Below are 22,393 nucleotides of genomic sequence, written 5' to 3' on the forward strand. Positions count from 1 at the left end.
TATAACGGTTGCTACACAAAATTGAACAATAATATGAGGTTGTGTTTCCAGAAGTCGCGAAAGCGTCGCTACAGACCACTCTTTCGACATTTTTTAAAGTAATAAAATGAAAACACAGCCGTAATTATTGCACTATAACTAAGTCAGAATGCCACTGTTACGAAATACAGCCACTGGGGAGGTCACACAGTACAATATGAACTTTTTGTTGCACAACGAGAATTGTCTCTCTTGAGTGACACCACTGAAAACTGGTGTTCACACATGCAGCTGTGGTGCCACTAGCTGTGATGCCACTTTAGTTACATATGTGAGCCCAGCTGAGGGTAGTCTTAACGGTGCAGTGTTGCATTAATCATCGTGTTATTGGAGGGGGTATTCCGTTTCCTTCCCCCAGCATTAGAACCTGACGTACACCGTGTACTAAAGAGGATTAAGTACAGTAGTATGGCATTATTGCGCTGACTGTAACGTGTGTGGCTATGTATGTATGTAGTGTGGTGTCATTTTTGTGCTGGGTGGTGATGAGAGAAGGAAGAGGGTGAAATCCAGTGCTGCCACGTAGCCTACTCCTCTCAAGCGTCACCATCGGACGCACGCATCACCATCAACAGTGTCACGAGTCCTCACTTTGTGAGACACTGCAGAGAGATTCGGAACAGAACACTGGTGCGAAGTCTCGTGATCAGAAACTTTACGCCACTACACCCCTTCCTGCCTGTTCTGAAGGAAAAGGGAACACTGCCAACAGCACGTGGCGTATCCAGTCGGGTATCCATTCCGACCAAGCCAGACACTTCAGTGGTCTGGTGTGTTCAATGAGCCAAGGCCGTTGGAATTATAGAGGTTGTAAGGCAAAGTTGCTCACTGACACAACTGAAATTTAATTCTTACATTTAAGAGGCAATGAGAGAAGTAAGAGGCTTTTTCGATATGGGAATTGTTTGTCATGGACAGAAAAGCATCCCATATGATTTCCAGTTGACATAGCAGTAGTCGCCCAACATGAACAGTAATTGAGTTATGTTTATAATGACCCTGTGCTCACTAATGACGCATTTAAAGAAAAGGAAATCTAAGGTAATGACCGCAGCAGATGGCCGTGCTAAAGGGCTAAATGTTAAAGTTGGACAACAGATTCTTAGAGAGTACTGAATATCATTAACATAAAGCAAAAACAGAAGAAAGCCCATTTTCAGATTAGGAACCTCACTTTCAGTCTTAAGCAGTACAAACTGTTGTCGGTTACTCCAGTAGGAACTGATGTCATAACAGTGTCCCTTATGACGACGTTCCATAGTTTATCTAACAGGATAGTGACTTTCACACAGTCAAAAGCTTTCTCAAGGCTAAGATATAAATCTGCAACATGTAGATCGTTTTTGCTCCATTTTGATTGTCAAACATTAGAGTGTGTTCTTTGAGATAATTTATAACTCTGTTATACACAACTTTTTCAACTACATCTTTAAAGCCGGCCGGAGTGGCCGTGCGGTTCTGGGCGCTACAGTCTGGAACCGAGCGACCGCTACGGTCGCAGCTTCGAATCCTGCCTCGGGCATGGATGTGTGTGATGTCCTTAGGTTAGTTAGGTTTAATTAGTTCTAAGTTCTAGGCGACTGATGACCTCAGAAGTTAAGTCGCATAGTGCTCAGAGCCATTTGAACCATTTGAACATCTTTAAAAAAAGGGAATTATCTGAATGGGACGGAAATCGGTGGTTGTGATAAACATGTGCAGACAAACAGTTGATTACTATTTCAGAAGAACAGGATAATTTATTCAAGAGAAAGAGTTTCACAAATTGAGCAAGTCAGTAACGCGTCGGTCCACCCCTGACCCTTATGCAAGGTTTGGCATTGATTGATAATGTTACTGGATGTCTTCCTCAGGGACATCGTGCCAAATACAGACCAATTGGCGCGTTAGACCATCAAAACTACGAGCTGCAGAGGTGGACCATTGCGTTATTGACTTCCTCATTTTGTGAAGCTCTTTCTGTTTATTATATCATTCAATTTTTCTGAAATCAACTGCTTGTCTGCACATCAAACCTATCGGTTTTCGCCCCATGCGGATAATTTATCCGTCGTGTGTCGCATTTTGTCTCACAAGGAGGCCCTTGAGTGCGAATTCGCAGAATGCCAATAATGTTCACGACATTCGGTGATGATGTTTGGTTTGTGAGGCGCTCAACTGCGCAGTTATTAGCGCTTGTACAAATTCTCAACCTTTGCTCAGCCCAATCTCGCCACTTTCATGAAAGATGATGAGGACAACACAAACACCCAGTCATCTCGAGGGAGTTGAAAATCCCTGACTCCTCCGGAAATCGAACCCGGGACCCCGTGCTTGGGAAGCAAGAACGCGACTGCGTGACCACGAGCTGCGGACGCGTCGATGGACGTCGCACATATTATCTACCACCCACCCACGATATTGGCTGCTAATGACGACGGAGATGGGAAAGGAAATATCCAATGGTGAGCACAGCATGAGACTACAGAGCTTGGTTGAACTGGTTAGTCGAGTCACTCATAACATTACTACGGTGCTAGCGGAGCTGACACAAAGCAGAGCAATGTCAAAGACAAACAAGGCAAACGTTGCATCGTATCTACAGCAACAGTTGACGAAAGGAACACAAGGAATCCCGCATAGTGAGAAAAAGATGAAATATTAACGTTTCTGCAGTTGAGCCAGTGAAATGTGTGGTGTCGTATACGCTCGACTGTGCGGACAATATGCATGAGGAGTAGAATGATGACAATACATGCTTAACAACTGGAAGTGATCTTAAACAGGTGTCGAGTCATGTAGTTCATCATCCTTGTCAGACAGCGAGCCATAAATCCCATCTCCAATGAAACGCAGTAAAGGACAACCGTTGTCCAAGGAGCGAATACCAAACATAATTACATACATAGGTCATCCGTGGCATGGTTAAAAAAGAGAGAGAGAGAGAGAGAGAGAGAGAGAGCAGATTTCGAATAAAATCGCAGCAATATGTGCGTGTAGTACATAAGGCAAACGACGGATATTCATGGGAGAACAAGGTGCACTTGTTGACTACTACGTTATGCATATCAAATTAGGAAAGCAGTGAAGTTTGCATAACTTCAAAGAGTGCTACAGAATTGGAAGACGTAGGATAACCGAATTTCAAACACAGCGTCAACTTGGCGATGCACAGGAAACTGAGGAATCGGCCAGAAACTTTGTGAATGAGATAAACAAACTTATCCCATCGTTCAGTGAGGAATTTTTATTTTTCAACTCCGATCAACTGGGATTTGAAAAGGAAATGCATTTGAAAGGAACCCTGGAAAATTAGAGTTACCAAGAAAGTACCTTAATTAATTCGGATACAATTATGCCGACTGTTAATCTGGGTGGTAAATTGGCTGGAGAGGCTCTGCCCCGTGGTATACTTTCTCGTATGCGTAATCTTGCAAGGATATTAAGGAATATTTACGTCACAGCAAGTAAGAGTGGAAAAATGGGCGTAAGAGAACTACAATTATGATATGAGGATTGCTTTTGGCCTATAGGTGGTCAAAATAACTTGCTTTTGCTTGATTCCTGGTGAGTATAAAAGTCTTATTCCTTTTCAGCAAACTATCCCCCCTGAAGAGAGTGTGACATTGCAATTCATACCACGTGGAACCACTGGACAAATTCAGCCTCTGGGTGTCTGTTTTTTCCGTATATACACAAAGCAGATTCAGAAGGATGTAGGTTGCAGTAGGTACTGGGAGATGAAGAAGCTTGCACAGGATAGAGTAGCATGGAGAGCTGCATCAAACCAGTCTCAGGGCTGAAGATCCAACAACAACAACATAAAACACATTATCGCACTACCTGCAGCTACGCCTTAAAGAATAGCCAGTTTGACGATAAGCTCCACGAAACACATCCAGCAGCATGCCACCACATTCCACCCGTTATCATCACCCCCTTCAGCAGTATGATTCTATATACATTCTTTAAGAGTGGATACGTACCTGAACGTCCTGAACCGTTTGTAATTCCCAAGGAGTTCGCCTTCGATCTTGATAGTCCGAACCTTTGTAAGCACTCTGGCGGGCCAATTTTCGTTCGATGTTTATGGTGTAAGTTAATGGTTTGTTATCAATATTTCTTTCATGTCTTCGATGTCAGTTTTATGAAGCGTAATACATACATCCCACAAAAGCTTGATCTCTACACCAGCACTGAGACTGGTCTCAATTTTAATTTTATATTTGTCACCATGTTTATAGATCGGTATTACCTGGGCTACTTTTAATGTGTCTTTGAAAGATATTTGATTTTATTGTATTATTTAGTGTTAGAGACGCAGATAAAGAGGCATTTATCTACAGACTTTTAGTACTTTAATACTGAGGCCATCGTGCCGTGCAGAACTGTAAGATTTAAATGATGTTCATTATTTCTTTGCAGTAAATGCAAAAACGTTGTACCACATAAAACAGAAATTTCCATGTACGTACATATAAGGCGATTCCGTGATGATGTTAAAAACTTCCAGCGATGATTAAAAAGGATGAATGTATCAGTTCCAGGTAAGGGACTCTTGTCGGGAAACAACAGAGTTGAAAGTTATTATCGAAATTCGTTCTGATACTTCTGACAGTGGACCTATCTATTGCGAGCTCTTTGCTTTCCGTGTTTTGGAAGGAGATAGTACGGACTAAAACAGTAAAAAAGTAAAACAAGAAGAAGGTTTCATCAACAGTCTACAAATCGGCACGAAAGGTCTTGGGCATAGCGATGAAACATCGCCATACAATGTGTTGAAAATGTTGTGCCAGATTCACTTTTGGTTGATTGTGGGCAGTCGTGGCACCCATTTCTCCCACAGCCCCTTCACAGCCAATTCTTCGTGCAGGATAGTATGCACTCGCTCAGTTGATATGCCTACAGCCTCAGCAACCTCACGAATTTTTATCCTGCGATCTTGCATTATAATATCGGGGATTTTGTCAATGGATTTTTTTTCTGGCGATCTCAGTTAGGCAGCCGGAGCGCGCTTCGAATGCAAATAGTCTTCAATGATGGTTCAGAGTCCGTGTGAACTTGATCCAATCATGTTTTTGATTTGTGCGGTGGTATAGTTCTTCAAATGAAAATGTTTAATAACATTACTAAACACGGTTTCCTCCATTTTCAATCGCAGTCGGCACGCTGACTAGTTCACATGCCTGTCAACAGTGAACTGTACGCTGTACACTATTGAAATTCTTTATACAATCCTTGGAATAATCTAGCTTATCAACCATGAAGGCGCAACGAAAATGTACCATTCTTTCGAGCAAATTTACCAGACCAATGAAACCATCCCCGTATGTCTAGATGACATGATAACAAACATTGCCCAACTTGCCTTCTGTGCATCTGTTCAAAAGCTCTCCATCTTTGCAGCCATGCAATACAGCTACCTTTGGAATTCTATGAGGGTCTCTTTGTCATTAGAAAGGAACAATGTATAAGCAAAAGACTCAGTATGACAGCATCAGTAGACTGAAATGCACGTTATCACACACACCATTGTTATTAACAATTCGGACGAATTCAAAAGCAATAGCAGTGTACATGGCTACAACACTAGGAAAAGAATGATCTTCACTATTCAAGGTTAAATCTAACTTTGGCTCAGAAGGGGGTAAATTATGCTGCCACAAAAGTCTTTGGTCACTTACCTAATAGCATCATAAGTCTGACAGATAGCCATATAGCGCTTAAAAGGAAATTAATAGAATTTCTGAATGGCAGCTCCTTCTACTCATTAGATGAATTTTTGGATATAGTAAGTGGGTAATTTCCCCACCCCCCCACAAATACGCCCGCATCTCGTGGTCGTGCGGTAGCGTTCTCGCTTCCCACGCCCGGGTTCCCGGGTTCGATTCCCGGCGGGGTCAGGGATTTTCTCTGCCTCGTGATGGCTGGGTGTTGTGTGATGTCCTTAGGTTAGTTAGGTTTAAGTAGTTCTAAGTTCTAGGGGACTGATGACCTAAGATGTTAAGTCCCATAGTGCTCAGAGCCATTTGAACCACAAATACATTAAAATATTAAGTGTCATATAATATCTTGTATAGAGACCTTTTATTAACCTGACACGTTCCACATCAGTAGGAAGTATCGTATTCATGATCTATGGAACAAGTAGTAATCTAATCTAATCCATGGTTTGACAATGATAGTTTTCCCTGCGATAACTCTAAAGCCGAGTTCCAGACCTGTTCAAGTTAAACATGCAAGAAATAAAAACGAAAGTGTCCGGATAAATAGTAACATCATCAAAGCAAAGGGAAAATTCCACTGTATAATGCTGAATCATAGAGAAAATCTCAAGCTGAAAGAAGCCTTCAAAATTTATCACGAGTACAATGAAGATTTATTAACGCAGACGAGGAGCAACTATTTTGCAAGCAAGCTTGACAAAATGTTACTATTGGTGTCTGGACACTAATAAACAGCTCTAGAACATGAAGATACAAATCCTATATGGAATTTATTATTAACCACAATGGGATGTATATAAAAGACCAACCTGAAATTGCAGGCATATTCAATGAATACTTTTCTTCGGTAGGGAAAGCCATCAATGACAAACATAAAAACCCACCGAATGAGTTTAAAGGCAATCCGTCTGAGTACAGCACATACAAGTGTATAGCCTCACAGACTGCAAAGAAATAATGAACATCATTAAAATCCTCCAGTTCTGCGATTTCAGTTATTTATATAGTCATGTGTAAGAAATATGGAGCGAAAATTGACAACAATGGATTCTGTCCTAAATTTAAGATGGATGAACCAATTACAAAGCAAGACTGCCATGTCGTCGCAATAAACATGTATTAAATATCTCTGCTTTATATCATAGCAAGAAATACAGACATTGTGTACCCATCTATCGATAGTAGATATAACTACTTCAATCAATTTTAATCAGAAATTATTATGTGCTGAATTAGAGCGCGATTAGGACATGGTTTGTCTCAGCACACGTGTTCAAATTAAGAGGTAGTGATTCCCTCCTGTAAGTGCATCATCAAGAAATAGCTGATCTTGAGCATTTACTTCTCGTATGTTCTAAATTCTTAGAGCAATGCAAGGAGTTATATGCTATAGTGTCCACTCGCTCACGTCCCCCTAAATATTGTTTGTGGTGACATCTGTAATGTAGCAAGAGATATTCGCTCAACATTCAACTGGGTTTGATGGTCTTTGTATTTTACAGTTTAGCCATCACAAAATAATAATTTTAATACCCAGAAATAATGATTTTTTCAATTGGAAAATCTCTCGAGTAGATAATAAATACATAAGCTTGATTAGTGACTGGAGTTTGCTCCTTAGTTCGTCGTCCAGATCTCTACTCAACAATTATAAGAACTTGTACAAATTTAGACGGGCGCTTTGAATATTCTGGAGGCACGACCCATAATTCCGACTGACGTAGTTCTATAGATCATTTCATAATACAAGGGTTATAGTAATTTTTCACTTTTTGGGATCAGTGTCGTTTCTTTAGTAGGGATGGAGCTAACACAATACCATTTAACATATTTTATTGATAACAGGATCATTATGCTATCTGAACCTGTCATTTGTCACTTTCCTTATTACATTATACTGGACATATTTTCCATCTACAATTTCAAATTCAGCCGGCTGTCTTCCTTCATAATTTGTAGACACATATATCATTTAAACATATAGATTAAACAAACGAAGTTTAGGAAATAGAGTGATGGATCAATGTGCATTCTTACGATGAATAAACACCAAAAAGTAAATGACCTTGCTTGCTATCACACGGGGGTAGTCACCATTAACGTTACTTAGTGTAAGGATACTGGAGCGGTTTACATTAGCTGCTTTTTGATTTCGCTACGAAGTGCACTGTAATCATACCACTGGAATTTCTCGTTCAGTCTGGTTTCCATGAACATGATTTTTGTATGTGAGTGTTTGGCGCGGGGGGAGGGCTTCTTGAATGTAGAGACAGCGCGGTGTGTTTCTGCAAGGACTCCTTACAGTAATAGATATGATGTAATATTATTATCAATCTGTTTGGATTTCATTATTTTGTTACCGTTGCCTACTTGTACTTAAATGCAGAAATGAAGTTGTGCATGACACTGTAAATAATATAATAAACATCTTAAATATATAAGCTCGTTCCCAGGTACTTACAAGAGTTGCACACTATGTGTAAGCACATAGCGCACACGAAATAGTGTCATTTACTTTTCACTTCGTTAACAATTTTGCTGATGAAATACCAATATACGTAATCCACAACAGTGTGTTACCTTACCGAGTATAAGTGACGCTTCAATCTTTTTGTAGTGCAAGAAATGACACTTAGCTCTTCAATGTTACATTGAATCAATCACTGTTGCTCTCGCGGAATACTGAGAATTTAGAACCTTAGTGATCAAAGATATGTGTATAGTCGGTACGTGTACTTGCCTTGTTGTAAAGTCTCTGGCATTAGAAATGCTACTTTTAGCAGATTAATTTGCTCAAAAGACGATGAAGGCAGTATGTGACGCGTACTAACAAATCACAAAATAATGTTTTTAGGTGTTTGTGGCGTACAATTAGATACGCGTTGAGTGTAGTGCTATCAGCTCTAAATGAAACTTTCAGCTATTAACACTAGTTGTCCGAGTATTCCACAGACTAATAACGAATGAAGTATTTGTATTCGTGCAAATAAACGATGAGTTGGCTGAAAATCGAATTTTTGATTTAAATTTAATAAAGCGAGTCTGTAATTTTGGTTAGCGATATTTTAAGGTCGTTTGAGACAGGGCAGGATCTGATATTTGGGATGATGGGGAAGGAAATCAGGGATGCCCTTACAAATTGACCATCCTGGCATATATTTTTGAGATTTAGAGAGTTCACAGGAAACCTAAATGGTTCGGACAGGGATTTTAACCATTGTGCCTTGATAGAATTCGGTTAGTTGGTGCACGTGAAATCTCACCGTAACTGATTATTTTTCAGCCTTGCTGGTCGTGTGCATTTCCCAACGTACAGAACACCATGACAGCAAAATAAAGACAACAACCTGGAAAAGATTTTAACTTTTTTCTCATCCCGCTACCACAAATTAAGTAGCCTAACAATTTATTACCGCTATTTTCACAGAACTGTTGAAATTCTGTCACAGAATAGTCATTATCTTTAAGATTTACAATGACATAAATAAGACTTTTTTAATTAATCACACAAGTCGTTCCACAGTGTTGCAGCCTTAACATGTGCATAATGTCACGAGTGAATTTATATTCTGTGTGGTTCACAGAGTGACGTAAGCTTTTCGATCCTACATCACTAAATGAAGGGAGATTAGCGTTTGACGCCTCAACGAAAGTGCAGTCATCAGAATTGAACCACTTCATCGTTACAGCGGAATGAAATGTCCGTAACCTGATCAAAGGAAACACCTTCTTAAACGGTTTACGAAATCATAGAAGACTTAAATCTGGATGATGGACGGGGATTGCTACCCTGTTCCTGCCGAAAGTGAAGCTGTTGTCTCAATGAGTGCGTCACATTGCTTAAGCGACATCACTGAGACAATTTAATCAGCAGGCTATAAAAACAAGTCATTGTTTAAAGTTGTTACCAAAAAATCTGAAAGAGTTACTGACCAATTAACTTCAAATTTACATACGTTCCTCTAATAAGCATTCGGACGGGCAAAGACATATTTTTAATATACAGGGTGAATCATCTAGAACTTTCACCGCAAATATTGCGGAAATGAAAAGTGCTATTGAAGTGCGGTTTTCAGAGAATGGATTGGTAGTAAGGGGCTCGTATTGCTCTCCAACAAACAGACTGTAATAATACATAGAAAGTGTATTTTTTGTGCAACAATGCCTACTGGCATTAATAAAGTAAAAGAGGGTAAATCAGAATGTCAGTGGTGCTTGTTGCAGGATTTTAGTGGGAGTCATTTACGAGGTATACTATTTTAAAAAGTTGCCACGCTGACACTCGTACAGTACCTGTGGTAGCACAGTATAAAGAACAAACATTAGTTATTTTGATTCTGACCAGTAACGAGACAATTGACCATCACAAAAAAATGGTTCAAATGGCTCTGACCACTATGGGACTTAGCATCTGAGGTCATCAGTCCCCTAGAACTTAGAACTAATTAAACCTAAATAACCTAAGGACATCACACACATCCATGCCCGAGGCAGGCAGGATACGAACCTGCGACCGTAGCGGTCGCGCGGTTCCAAACTGCAGCGCCTAGAACCGCATGGCCATTCCGGCCGGCTGACCATCACAGGTTGTGTTCAAAATGGCCACGGGCAGTGGCAATACACACTTCCAGTCTGGTATAGAATGACTCCTGCACACGTAGATGGCCTTGCAGGCTGCAGTAATTCGTCATTGCGTATCATAAGGAGTAGGTGATATGTCCTTGTAATCAGCGTCTTTCAGCTTTCCCCAAGAAAAAAGTCTCCAGGCGTCAAATCTGGGGAACGGGTCGGCCAAGGTAGAGGTCCATTCCAACGATTTGGAAACAATTCGTCAAGATATGATGTAGTACTTCGGGCACTATGGGCTGGATAACCAGTCTGCAGAGGAACCTCTTACAAGTTCGTGGGAGATTGTCTATTAGGAGGCTGCAAAACTTCTGCGTAGAAGAATCATCAGACCAATAGTGCAAGTTTCGGCGGTTCACCGCACCGTGATTGGCAAATGTGGCTTCATCACTAAACAAGATACATGATACATCCGGAGTATCCTTTTTTATCGCCCATGTACAGAAGTTAACATGGTTATCACGATCGTCTCCATCCAGCCTTTGACTGAGACAGGTGCGACAGGGATGGAATGTGTGTTGATGGTGAATGCGTAGCACACTTGCCTGACTCATGCCACTTCCTCGTGCGATTGCGCGGGAACTAACTTGCGGGTCAACCACAACAGCAGCAGAAACATTAATTTTCATCTTTTCTGTCGTCACTCGGTTCCTTCTGTTACATTGTCTAGGTGTTACACTATCACTTTCACGTAACTGGTTGGAAATGGCGAGAAATGACGCATGCGCAGAGGGCCCAAAAAGAGAAAGTCGCAGCAGACTGGAGTAATTGGTCGGTTGCTTGATTTGGGGAAGGGGACGTAACAACGAGGTCATCGGTCCCATCGGATTAGGGAATGATGGAGAAGAAAGTCAGCCGTGCCCTTTCAGAGAAACCGTCCCGGCATTTGCCTAAGGAAGTCACGGAAAACTGAAAGCAGAAAGCCCGGACGCGGGATTGAACCGTCGTCCTCCCGAATGCGAGTCCACTGTGTTAGCCACTGCGCCACCTCGCTCGGTCAACTGGAGTGACCGAGGTTATTCGAGTATACATCACGATAGCAGACGGACGTGTATTGGCAATGCGGTCGCCAGTGGAAGTGCGTGCTGGTGCGGTATGAATGGGCACATGGGACTGGTGTGTCCGTCAGCGGGAGTAAGTCTTCGAGAAGAGAGACTGATTCATTTTTAGAAACTTTTTGGCAAAGACTGTAGTGATCCTCCTTTTAACGAAGGTGAGCTGAACGCCTACCGACTGTGTGATGAAGTGGTCATGTCTTGTCAAAGTTTTGGTCGCTGGTGTTGCGTGTTCAGAGACGGAAGGCAGAGTGTGGAGGATGAAGATCGAAGTGGGCGTCCAGTCACATCCAATAATGAAAACATTGCTAGAGTACAAGACATAGTGTCAGACGCGGCGTCCACACTGTGCATTGGCAGTTCTCAGGCCCATCACATGCTCCATCATGTGTTGGGTTACCGAAAGCGTCTGCAAAACGGGTGCCGAGAAACCTACATCGGATCGCAAGAGTGCACAAATGGGAATTATCCTCAATCGCTTGGTTCAGTAGGCGTGAGAGGGAAATGAGTTCCTGTTGAGAATCACAGGCAAAGAGACACGGGTGCACCACTTTGCCCCAGAATCCAAGGCCGCCTCAATGACGTGGGAGCATCCCAGTTCACTAGCGAAGAAAAAATTCAAAATATGGCCACAGAGATCTGGGACGTGACAAGTGTGATTCTCCTTGATCTCCTCCAGCAATGCGACGCACTACTGCAACACCCTCAGCAAACTCAGGTCCGCCATTCGACGAAAGAGACCAGGGCTCTTGAGTGACGGTGTTGTGCTCTTGGACGACAAAGCAAAACCACTCACAGTAAAGTTCACACAGGACCGGATTCGTCGCTTTGGGTGGGAGAGTTTGGATCACATGTCTTACAGTCCCGATCTTGCCCCAACGGACTTTCAGCTCTTCCCTGTATTGAAAGCCACACTCTTCGGACGTCACTTCCAAGCCAATGCAGAAATGGAGCAAAAACATATCACTCTCTGCAAGAAAGGTGGCCACAGAGTTCTAGGACGAGCAGGTGTCATTCTCCTTGATTTCCTCGACCAATACGACGTACTGCTGCGACACCCTCGCCCAACTCAGATCATCGATTCGACGAAAGAAGCCAGGGCTCTTGAGTGAAGGACTTGTGCTCTTGGACGACGACGCAAAACCACGCACAGCAAGGTTCACACAGGATCACATTCGTCGTTTTGAATGGGAGAGTTTGGATGACGTGTCCTGTGGATCTTGCCCCATCGGACTTTCAGCTATTCACTGCAATGGGACATAGCTGTGCGACAATTCCTCGCGTCGCAGCGCACCGAGTTTTACTAGAGTGGTTTCTTCAAACTGATTGCACGAAAAATGTCTCAGTATCGGTGGTGACCATGTCGAAAAATAGTGCAGAGTGTATAGTTCGTGATGCCATAGTGTATTTGTTTTTGTAAATATATTTTCCGTCTGAAAAACAATGACGAAACTCACTTTCGAAGCGTCCCTCGTGTGTAAGCGGAGGAGAGCCGAGTGGGAGGAATCATTCTGGCGACGATACGCGCCACAGATGGGAAAATCAACTGACATAAGCGACTGAGACAAAGGACAGATTGTTGTGCTCTGGAGCCTGGGAACGAGCATCTCGGAAACGGTGAAACTGGTCGGCTGTCCGCGTGCTATTGCCACGGGAATGTATTGGAAGTGGTTGAGAGTCGTTGAAACCACAAGTAGCTACAAGGTGTTGGACGCTCATGCATTACACAACGTGGAAGTCAGTGGGTTGCCCGCTCTGTAAAGCAGGATAAGCGGCGGTGTATGATCTAACGATAGATTGTAACGCCGGTGCAGGAACAAGCTTCTCGGAGCACGCCGTCTAGCACACATTGTTGAACATGGGGCGTCACAGCAGACGACCCTTACGTGTTCCCACGTTGACCAAATTACGTTTGCAGTGGGCTTGGAAACTTCCAGATTGGACCGTGGGTCAAAAGAAATATGTGGCCTTGTCGGGTGAATCACGTTTCTGGTTACACTAGGCCGATGGTAATGTTCGGACATGCCGTCATTCAGAGGAAGGACTTTTAGAACCATGCAGTGGAATACGTTCTCCTGAGCTCCCATAGGACCTGTGGTTGTAGTCGAAGGTACTATGACGGCTGTTGACTACGTGAACATTATTACGGACCACTTGCATCCCTTCCCCAAAGGGGATAACACCCCGTATCACAAGGCCAGAATTGAGATACAGCAGCATGATAGTGAATGCAAGTTGATATCTTGACTACCAAATTTCCCTGACCTGAACTCGATGGAACTCATTTGGGACGCTATCGGCGCTAGGCCCACGCCCAGGTGCTACCGGGATGTAAATTACAGAAATTGCGTGAACTGTAAGTAGATACCTAGTGCCACCTACCTCCGGAAACCTACCAAGGACTTGCCGAATACATACCACGCAGAATCGCTGCTGTATTAAGGTTCAAAAGGAGTTCAACACACTACATGGAAAGAGGTCATAATGTTTCGCTCGTATTTCTATGTGGCGCCATCAATGAGCAAGGCCGTTTCTACCATTAGGCAAGACTTGGCGACCGCCTAGGGCGGCAAAATTTTAGGAGCAGCAAAGGGAGAAAAAAATTAATTTCAAAACAAACAGCGAAAAAACTGAGCAAGTGAGGAGAAAAATGAAAAAGTGGAGAAATTAAAACATCGAATTGTTTTCAAAAGCATACGGAACAGTTAATTAATAAGTCTTTAATTACTTTGACGAAAGTAAACACATTCCCTCTACCTATCTAAAAACTAAAGCTTCCGCTACTGATACGTTGGACTTAGCGTTTAAAGATCAACGTGAGCAACGCAATGGGGCATAAGCTGTCGCCCGTCTGTAATTTAGGGCTGCCAGGATAAGAGCCAGTGCCTTTGGACAAACACAGCATCCAAGCCTCGCCCGGATTCGAACCCGAACCTACCTCAGGCGAATGAGCAGAAGCCATTCGCTTAGATTACTGTGCCCCCAACGCAGCTAATAAAAATCGTAGAACTATCGATAGAAAATGGAAACAATGCATCATTTATTTATTTAATCGAAAAACATTGAGGTTGTAAAAGATGAGATTTATTCCTCATTCTACAACTATTTCAGAACGAAATAACACCACGATTGCCCAGAATGGTTCGACATGCTGCCATTAGTATAACATAATTTCTAAATTCAAGGACAAATTCACTCGCACCAGAAAACAGTCCAGTTTATAGCAATTAAATAAACTAAGTAACTGATGCTAAATTTGGTTGCTCTGGTACGTTCAGCTGAGTTCTAGTTTAAAATGTTAGCACATTCTCCCTATTTCACTTATTTTTGGAAATTTCAGTAACTGAGGAAAGAAAATAAGAAACTGAGGATATTTGTTGCAGTCAGTCAGTTCTAAAGGAACTGCTGACGAAACATGAAAATTAAGGACTGTCCAGAGAAAATGAGGACTTCTGGTCACCTTAGTTTAATGATTAAAAGTACAGCAGGAGATTTTCATTGTTGTGCCGATGGATGTTGGTGGTGGTGGAGTGGGGAGGGGGAACTATTGGGGAGATGGATAGTAGAAAAAAACAGGGGATGTCATTTTTCAGTTCCGCCTTGGGCGGCAAAACACCTAGGAACGGCCCTGCCAAAGGGTGTGTATTTTATTAAGTACCTTAATTACCTATCTGTCTGATTTAGTAAATTAGATTAGACGAACTCTTCCTTCCTTTGACCCGTGCTGAGAAGCCATTCATAGCTGTGGAAGGTAACAGATTTTTTTCATTAAATAGTTCTACAGCTTGCCATATTTTTCCCGATATTCTCACACTAACAGGCACTTTCCTATCTGAAGACAGAAGCATAAAGCCTGCATGTGCCAGTTTTATTAAGACGAAAGGAGAGTTCATCCGTTATCTGCCGATGCCCAGTTAGTAGCGACCTTGAGCAAGCTGAGAAAGGCTAGAGTGCTGATTACTCACACTGAGCCAGACAGAAGCCATGGAGATGTGATAAGGTTGTCTTACATCTGCCCCCCCCCCCCCCCTCGCAGTACATATCTTAACGTCAACGTCTCTTTTAACACGGCACATATGTCTATGGTTTTCATATTACAACAGTAAAAATGTTTAAATATAATAATAACTTGTTAATATCAGCGCTTAGTAAATCGCTTTAATACAAGTTTCTAGTGATTGCAACACAAAGAAACAAATATTTGAAAATCAGTCGAGCAGAAAATTGAAATTTACATGTCACGCTACTGATTTTGGAACTGAAGGGTAATTCAAAAAGAAATAACAGTTTTCTGTTGTTTATTACAAACTATGAAATATAGAAACACATCGCTCGTGTCACTGGATAGGAGACCTGTATCTCTAACGTCAATCATTTGTAGAATTTTGGAACACGTATTATGTTCGAGTACAATGACTTTTCTGGAGACTAGAAATCTACTCTGTAGGAATCAGCATGGGTTTCGAAAAAGACGATCGTGTGAAACCCAGCTCGCGCTATTCGTCCACGAGACTTAGAGGGCCACAGACACGGGTTCCCAAGTAGATGCCGTGTTTCTTGACTTCCGCAAGCCCTTCGATACAGTTCCCCACAGTCGTCTAATGACCAAAGTAAGAGCATATGGAGTATCAGACCAATTGTGTGATTGGATTGAAGAGTTCCTAAATAACAGTACGCAGCATGTCATTCTCAATGGAGAGAAGTCTTCCGAAGTAAGAGTGATTTCAGGTGTGCCGCAGGGGAGTGTCGTAGGACCGTTACTATTCGGATTATATATAAATGACCTTGTGGATAACATCGGAAGTTCACTGAGGCTTTTTGCGGATGATGCTGTGGCATATCGAGAGGTTGTAACAATGGAAAATTGTACTGAAATGCAGGAGGATCTGCAACGAATTGACGCATGGTGCCGGGAATGGCAATTGAATCTCAATGTAGACAAGTGTAATGTGCTGCGAATATATAGAAAGAAAGATCATTTATCATTTAGCTACAATATAGCAGGTCAGCAACTGGAAGCAGTTAATTCCATAAATTATCTGGGAATAGGCATTAGGAGTGATTTAAAATGGAATGATCATATAAAGTTGATCGTCGGTAAAGCAGATACCAGACTGAGATTCGTAGGAAGAGTCCTGAGGAAATGCAATCCGAAAACAAAGGAAATAGGTTACAGTACACTTGTCCGCCAACTGCTTGACTATTGCTCAGCAGTGTGGGATCCGTACCAGATAAGGTTGATAGAGGAGATAGAGAAGATCCAACGGAGAGCAGCGCGCTTCGTTACAGGATCAGTTGGTAATCGCGAAAGCGTTACGGAGATGATAGATGAACTCCAGTGGAAGACTTTGCAGGAGAGACGGTCAGTAGCTCGGTACGGGCTTTTGTTGGAAGTTTCGAGAACATACCTTCACCGAGGAGTCAGGCAGTATATTGCTGCCTCCTACGTACATCTCGCGAAGAGACCATGAGAATAAAATCAGAGAGATTAGAGCCCACACAGAGGCATACCGACAATCTTTCTTTCCACGAACAATACGAGACTGGAATAGAAGGGAGAACCGATAGAGGTACTCAAAGTACCCTCCGCCACACACCGCCAGGTGGCTTGCGGAGTATGGATGTAGATGTAGATGTAGATGTAGGAGAAGGTTCAAAGTTTTGTGTTCGCACGGACACTATACCATGCGCTTAACATGAACACCATGCGTTGCTCGAGGAACATCGAAACGGTAATCTGTTTCATTGCACACACGAATCAACAGGTCCCTGTTTATTGCATCGACAACGCAGAAAAAATCGCAAGGTATGTGGTCTGGTGGCCTGACAGGAGGGAGGGGGGGTGTGTGTGTGCCAAAGGCAGTGAACAAGATCTTGTTGTCCATCTCTTCCATTCCAATGTTGTGGGATGATGATGTTAAAATAACGCCGCACCTCAAGGTGAAAGCGAGGCGGGACGTCATCATTCATTAAAATGCAATCATTGAAATCTTCGTGTAGTTGAGGAAACAAAATTTTAAACCTTCCTCTATCTGGTGACACGCACAATGTGTTTCTATCTTTTATAGTTGTCTGTAATAAACAATTAAAATCTGTTTTTTTTAATCACACGGTATAATAGCAGTAAGTCCTGACAACTTTGACAGTGTCATAATTTACACGACGTAAAATCGAAGTGTGCTCTCAGCATTTCACGCAGTACTACACTTGTAAACACATGTCTGCTGACTACGGCTATGCGAGCTTGTAAGGCCCTATTCACACGGGGATACTCAAATCAGGTCTCCAGCTACCTAACAACAAAGAGACTGGGAGACTAGACTCGAGTAGCCGCTCACTTTCATGCAGGCACGACATGCGTCTGCTGTACTGCCAAGTCGCTTGCGGTGTGAATAGAAAATTAAAGCAGTTTCATTGACTGTGGGCAAAGAATGTATGTAGCGCGCTTTTTTGTGTGCCGTGGCTCCAGTAGTACAGTGTCCAGTGATTCTATTAGTGATGCTCATATGATAATACAGTATTATTATTACCACTGGTACAGAAGGAGCAAATTAAGGAAGTTGTGGGTTCATCCTTACACTGAGAATAATATAATTTGTAGGTTACAAGTTGCCTAATTGCTTGGTTGCATTGGACAGGAAACATATCTGCATTGAAAAACTACCTGGGCGGGTTCAACTAACTTCAATTATAAACATTATCACTCCACAGTACTGCTGACATGCAGTGATGCTGATGGTTTACTTATTATCAATGAAACTGATTATGCTGGTAGAAATAGCGATAGAGGGATATTTCGTGCTTCAGCAACCCAACACTGGGTTACAAATGAAAGACTAAACTTGCCATTCCCCTCGGGATTATCAGATAATGAAAATGAATATAATTTCCCTTATTACTATGTAGGAGATGAAGCGTTTCCATTATCACGCTACTTAATGCCACCATACCCACAAAGAACACTTGATGACGTGAAGAGAATTTATTATCATAAATCAAGCAGAGGAAGAAAATCTGTCGAACTCGCATTTGCCGGCCGGAGTGGCCGTGCGGTTCTAGGCGCTACAGTCTGGAACCGAGCGACCACTACGGTCGCAGGTTCCAATCCTGCCTCGAGCATGGATGTGTGTGATGTCCTTAGGTTAGTTAGGTTTCATTAGTTCTAAGTTCTAGGCGACTGATGACCTCAGAAGTTAAGTCGCATAGTGCTCAAAGCCAATTTTGAGCTCGCATTTGAAATGCTGACACAGAAGTTCCAAGTCCTAAGCAGAACTAGCCAGGAAGTTTCACAGCATCGCACACTCCGCTGCAGAGTGAAAATCTCATTCTGGAAACATCCCCCAGGCTGTGGCTAAGCCATGTCTCCGCAGTATCCTTTCTTTCGGGAGTGCTAGTTCTGCAATGTTCGCAGGATAGCTTCTATAAAGTTTGGAAGGTAGGAGACGAGATACTGGCAGAAGTAAAGCTGTGAGGACGGGGCGTGAGTCGTGCTTCGGTAGCTCAGATGGTAGAGCACTTGCCCACGAAAGGCAAAGGTCCCGAGTTCGAGTATCAGTCTGGCACACAGTTTTAATCTGCCAGACAGTTTCACATCAGCGCACACTCCGCTGCAGAGTGAAAACCTCATCCAGGATCTACTAAAATTGTCTTTCTTTACAAAATTGTTTATATGTAATGTCTATTTCTGTAAAACTTATAAACGAATTTCTGTACGTATTTATTTACGTATTAATACATAATTGAAAACGTTTTAGCAACGTATTTATTATATTCATTGTATGGTGGATGCTTGCAGTTATAAGAGTCGAGGGACATGAAAGGGAAGCAGTGGTTGGGAAGGGAGTGAGACAGGGTTGTAGCCTCTCCCCGTTGCTATTCAATCTGTATTTTGAGCAAGCAGTAAAGGAAACGAAAGAAAAGTTCGGAGTAGGTATTAAAATCCATGGAGAAGAAATAAAAACTTTGAGGTTCGCCGATGACATTGTAATTCTGTCAGAGACAGCAAAGGACTTGGAAGAGCAGTTGAACGAAATGGACAGTGTCTTGAAAGAAGGATATAATATGAACATCAACAAAAGCTAAACGAGGATAATGGAATGTAGTCGAATTAAGTCGGGTGATGCTGATCCCTCAGCATCACCCGACTTAATTCGATTAGGATTATGCTTTAAGATCCATTTTATTGAAATGAGACACTTAAAGTAGTAAAGGAGTTTTGCTATTTGGGGAGCAAAATAACTGATGATGGTCGAAGTAGAGAAGATATAAAATGTAGACTGGCAATGGCAAGGAAAGCGTTTCTGAAGAAGAGAAATTTGTTAACATCGAGTATTGATTTAAGTGTCATGAAGTCGTTTCTGAAAGTATTTGTATGGAGTGTAGCCATGTATGGAAGTGAAACAAGGACGATAAATAGTTTAGACAAGAAGAGAATAGAAGCTTTCGAAATGTGGTGCTACAGAAGAATGCTGAAGATTAGTTGGGTAGATCACATAAATAATGAGAAGGTATTGAATAGTATTGGGGAGAAGAGGAGTTTGTGGCACAACTTGACAAGAAGAAGGGATCGGTTGGTAGGACATGTTCTGAGGCATCAAGGGACCAGCAATTTAGTATTGGAGGGCAGCGTGGAGGGTAAAAATCGTAGAGGGAGACCAAGAGATGAATACACTAAGCAGATTCAGAAGTATGTAGGCTGCAGTGGGTACTGGGAGATGAAGAGGCTTGCACAGGATAGAGTAGCATGGAGAGCTGCATCAAACCAGTCTCAGTACTGAAGACCACAACAACAACATGGTGGATGCTTATAAATCGTTGATTGCTTTTTCAATAAAATGGATCTTAAAGCATAATAAGTAGTACGTATTTATTTTAAAAATTTTAATTACTTATAATGAACTTATGTGATAGATCAACCTCCTTGGCTACTTTGCGCCATGCTCTCTCTGTCATTTCCTTCCTTGGATACCCTTTCAATTTGTAATTGTATAGTTCCGAATATTTCTCCAGTTCTCCCACGAATTTCAAATTAAACATCTGTTCGCACTTTGCGCAGCCCAGTGGCACGAATGCAACTGAGAGACTGGGAGACTAGGCGACTAGCATGTCGGGTCGCATAGTATCCAAGTCGCGACGACTCTGGAAAGCCACTACTGAAGTATCCTCGTTTCAACGACCCTACCTAATTACACAAGTCGGGTCTCTTGATTGCAGAGTATCTCAGTCGCTCAGAGATTTAAGTATTCCCGCGTGAATAGGGCCTTGTCTTGTAGAGTGCTGTTTCTTTCAGCAGCTTCCGCCTATGTTTGGGAAAGTTGGATTTGGTTATTTTTCTCTTAATGCAGGGTCCTTCCCTTGCTGTCTTGTGCACTCAGTATCCTGCTTGCACATTTCTGGAATTTCTTGTCATTTCCGTGGCCCACAGTGTTCACGCTACGTTATTAAGCTCTGCAAGTTGGCTGGAGAATTTTGAGATTTCATTAATGTTGCGCCCTGTCCTCAGTCGGCCGTAAGCAGACTGCGAAATGGGAAGTAGTGGCAAGTTACCGAAGTTGCCGCGGACAGAGGGCCGCGAGAGTTTAATGACAGTTCTCAGAACTGGCCGCTGCCCCGTTCGCAGAGCTTCCACGTAGCCCGCAGCTGCAAATTGTCCGGGGAAGCCCCGTGGCTCTAGGCCCTTCTCAGAACGAGTTCGCACTGACTCTCACCTTGACAATATGACTTCTTTCTCATGCACAAGGCAGTGTAGACAACGAATAAAACACACTCATATTAACAGATCTCGTTATTATCGGTAAACCCCCGATTACTTAAACAAATCGACCTCCCATGTACAAAACAGCTTCAAACGTCTGATCGCTTTAAAAATAAGTTAATGTGTTTGCAACTGTTCTCGGGCTCATTCACTACCTATTTTTCACGTGGCTCATATGCAGAAGGGGTTGGTAGTGAACGGTTGCATTTGCGCCCCTAATACAGACTCATATATTGGCTAGCCTTTGAACAGCAGTGAACTGAATACGCAGTTGTCTATACCACAGCCTTGCGAAAATGAGGTACACTACACAAGTTCAGACTGAAACTTATTTATTCAAAAAGAAACACTTCTAACTTCGTGGCTATGCATTTTTAAGTTCACACATAAATACGATCTGGATAAATAATAATCGGTGCAATTCGTACACATGGTTTATTGTCTCACACCTACACACTTTCACGTTGTTCCTTCACAGTTTATTCACATACACTGGCGTCCATGCTTACACTCGCGACACTTTGCCGCTCCGAACTTACCACCACAACGGACAACGACCAAAGACCCTTTTTTCCCGCTCATATCCCCAGTCCTGAGTCAGGTCACGTGTCACTACATTAATCAAAATAATTCCTTAACATGGCCACAATTCATTTACAATTTTTTTATAAGATTCAAATACTTAAACCTAAATACATTATATAATTTTACACACATTTATCACCACATAATTTCATAATTCGTTACAATTAAAAAAATAGAACATTATGCAACAGAACTACGACGCTCATTAAAACACAAAACAAGTATTTTCATGTCCATTTTGCGTTACACTATTTTCACTCTGCATTTAATACATAATTTTATTCTTAAGCATGGAAAATTAAAATCAAAAATAATTTATGACATGCTGTCAGATTACATAATTAGGAATAACTCCATGTTTTGGCACAGCTTCACCACTCTCGCTTCATTTAATGACATCTTTGCACGAAATATGCGACATACGAATACTTGTCTGCCACTACAAAGATCGAAACTAAATGGTGTCTTCATAATAAAATAACGACTTACTTTGCAGTTGTTCTAAACATCTTTATAACTTAATTCTACTGTGAAACATTTTGAGTGAAGTATACCAGCCCAACATATTATTTCTGCTGCTGTGCTTTAAATTATGAACTTCTTCGAAGAGCTCCATATTATCCCCCGTT

The sequence above is a fragment of the Schistocerca cancellata genome, chromosome 5, assembly GCF_023864275.1.
Source record: "Schistocerca cancellata isolate TAMUIC-IGC-003103 chromosome 5, iqSchCanc2.1, whole genome shotgun sequence".
Taxonomy (NCBI): Eukaryota; Metazoa; Arthropoda; class Insecta; order Orthoptera; family Acrididae; genus Schistocerca; species Schistocerca cancellata.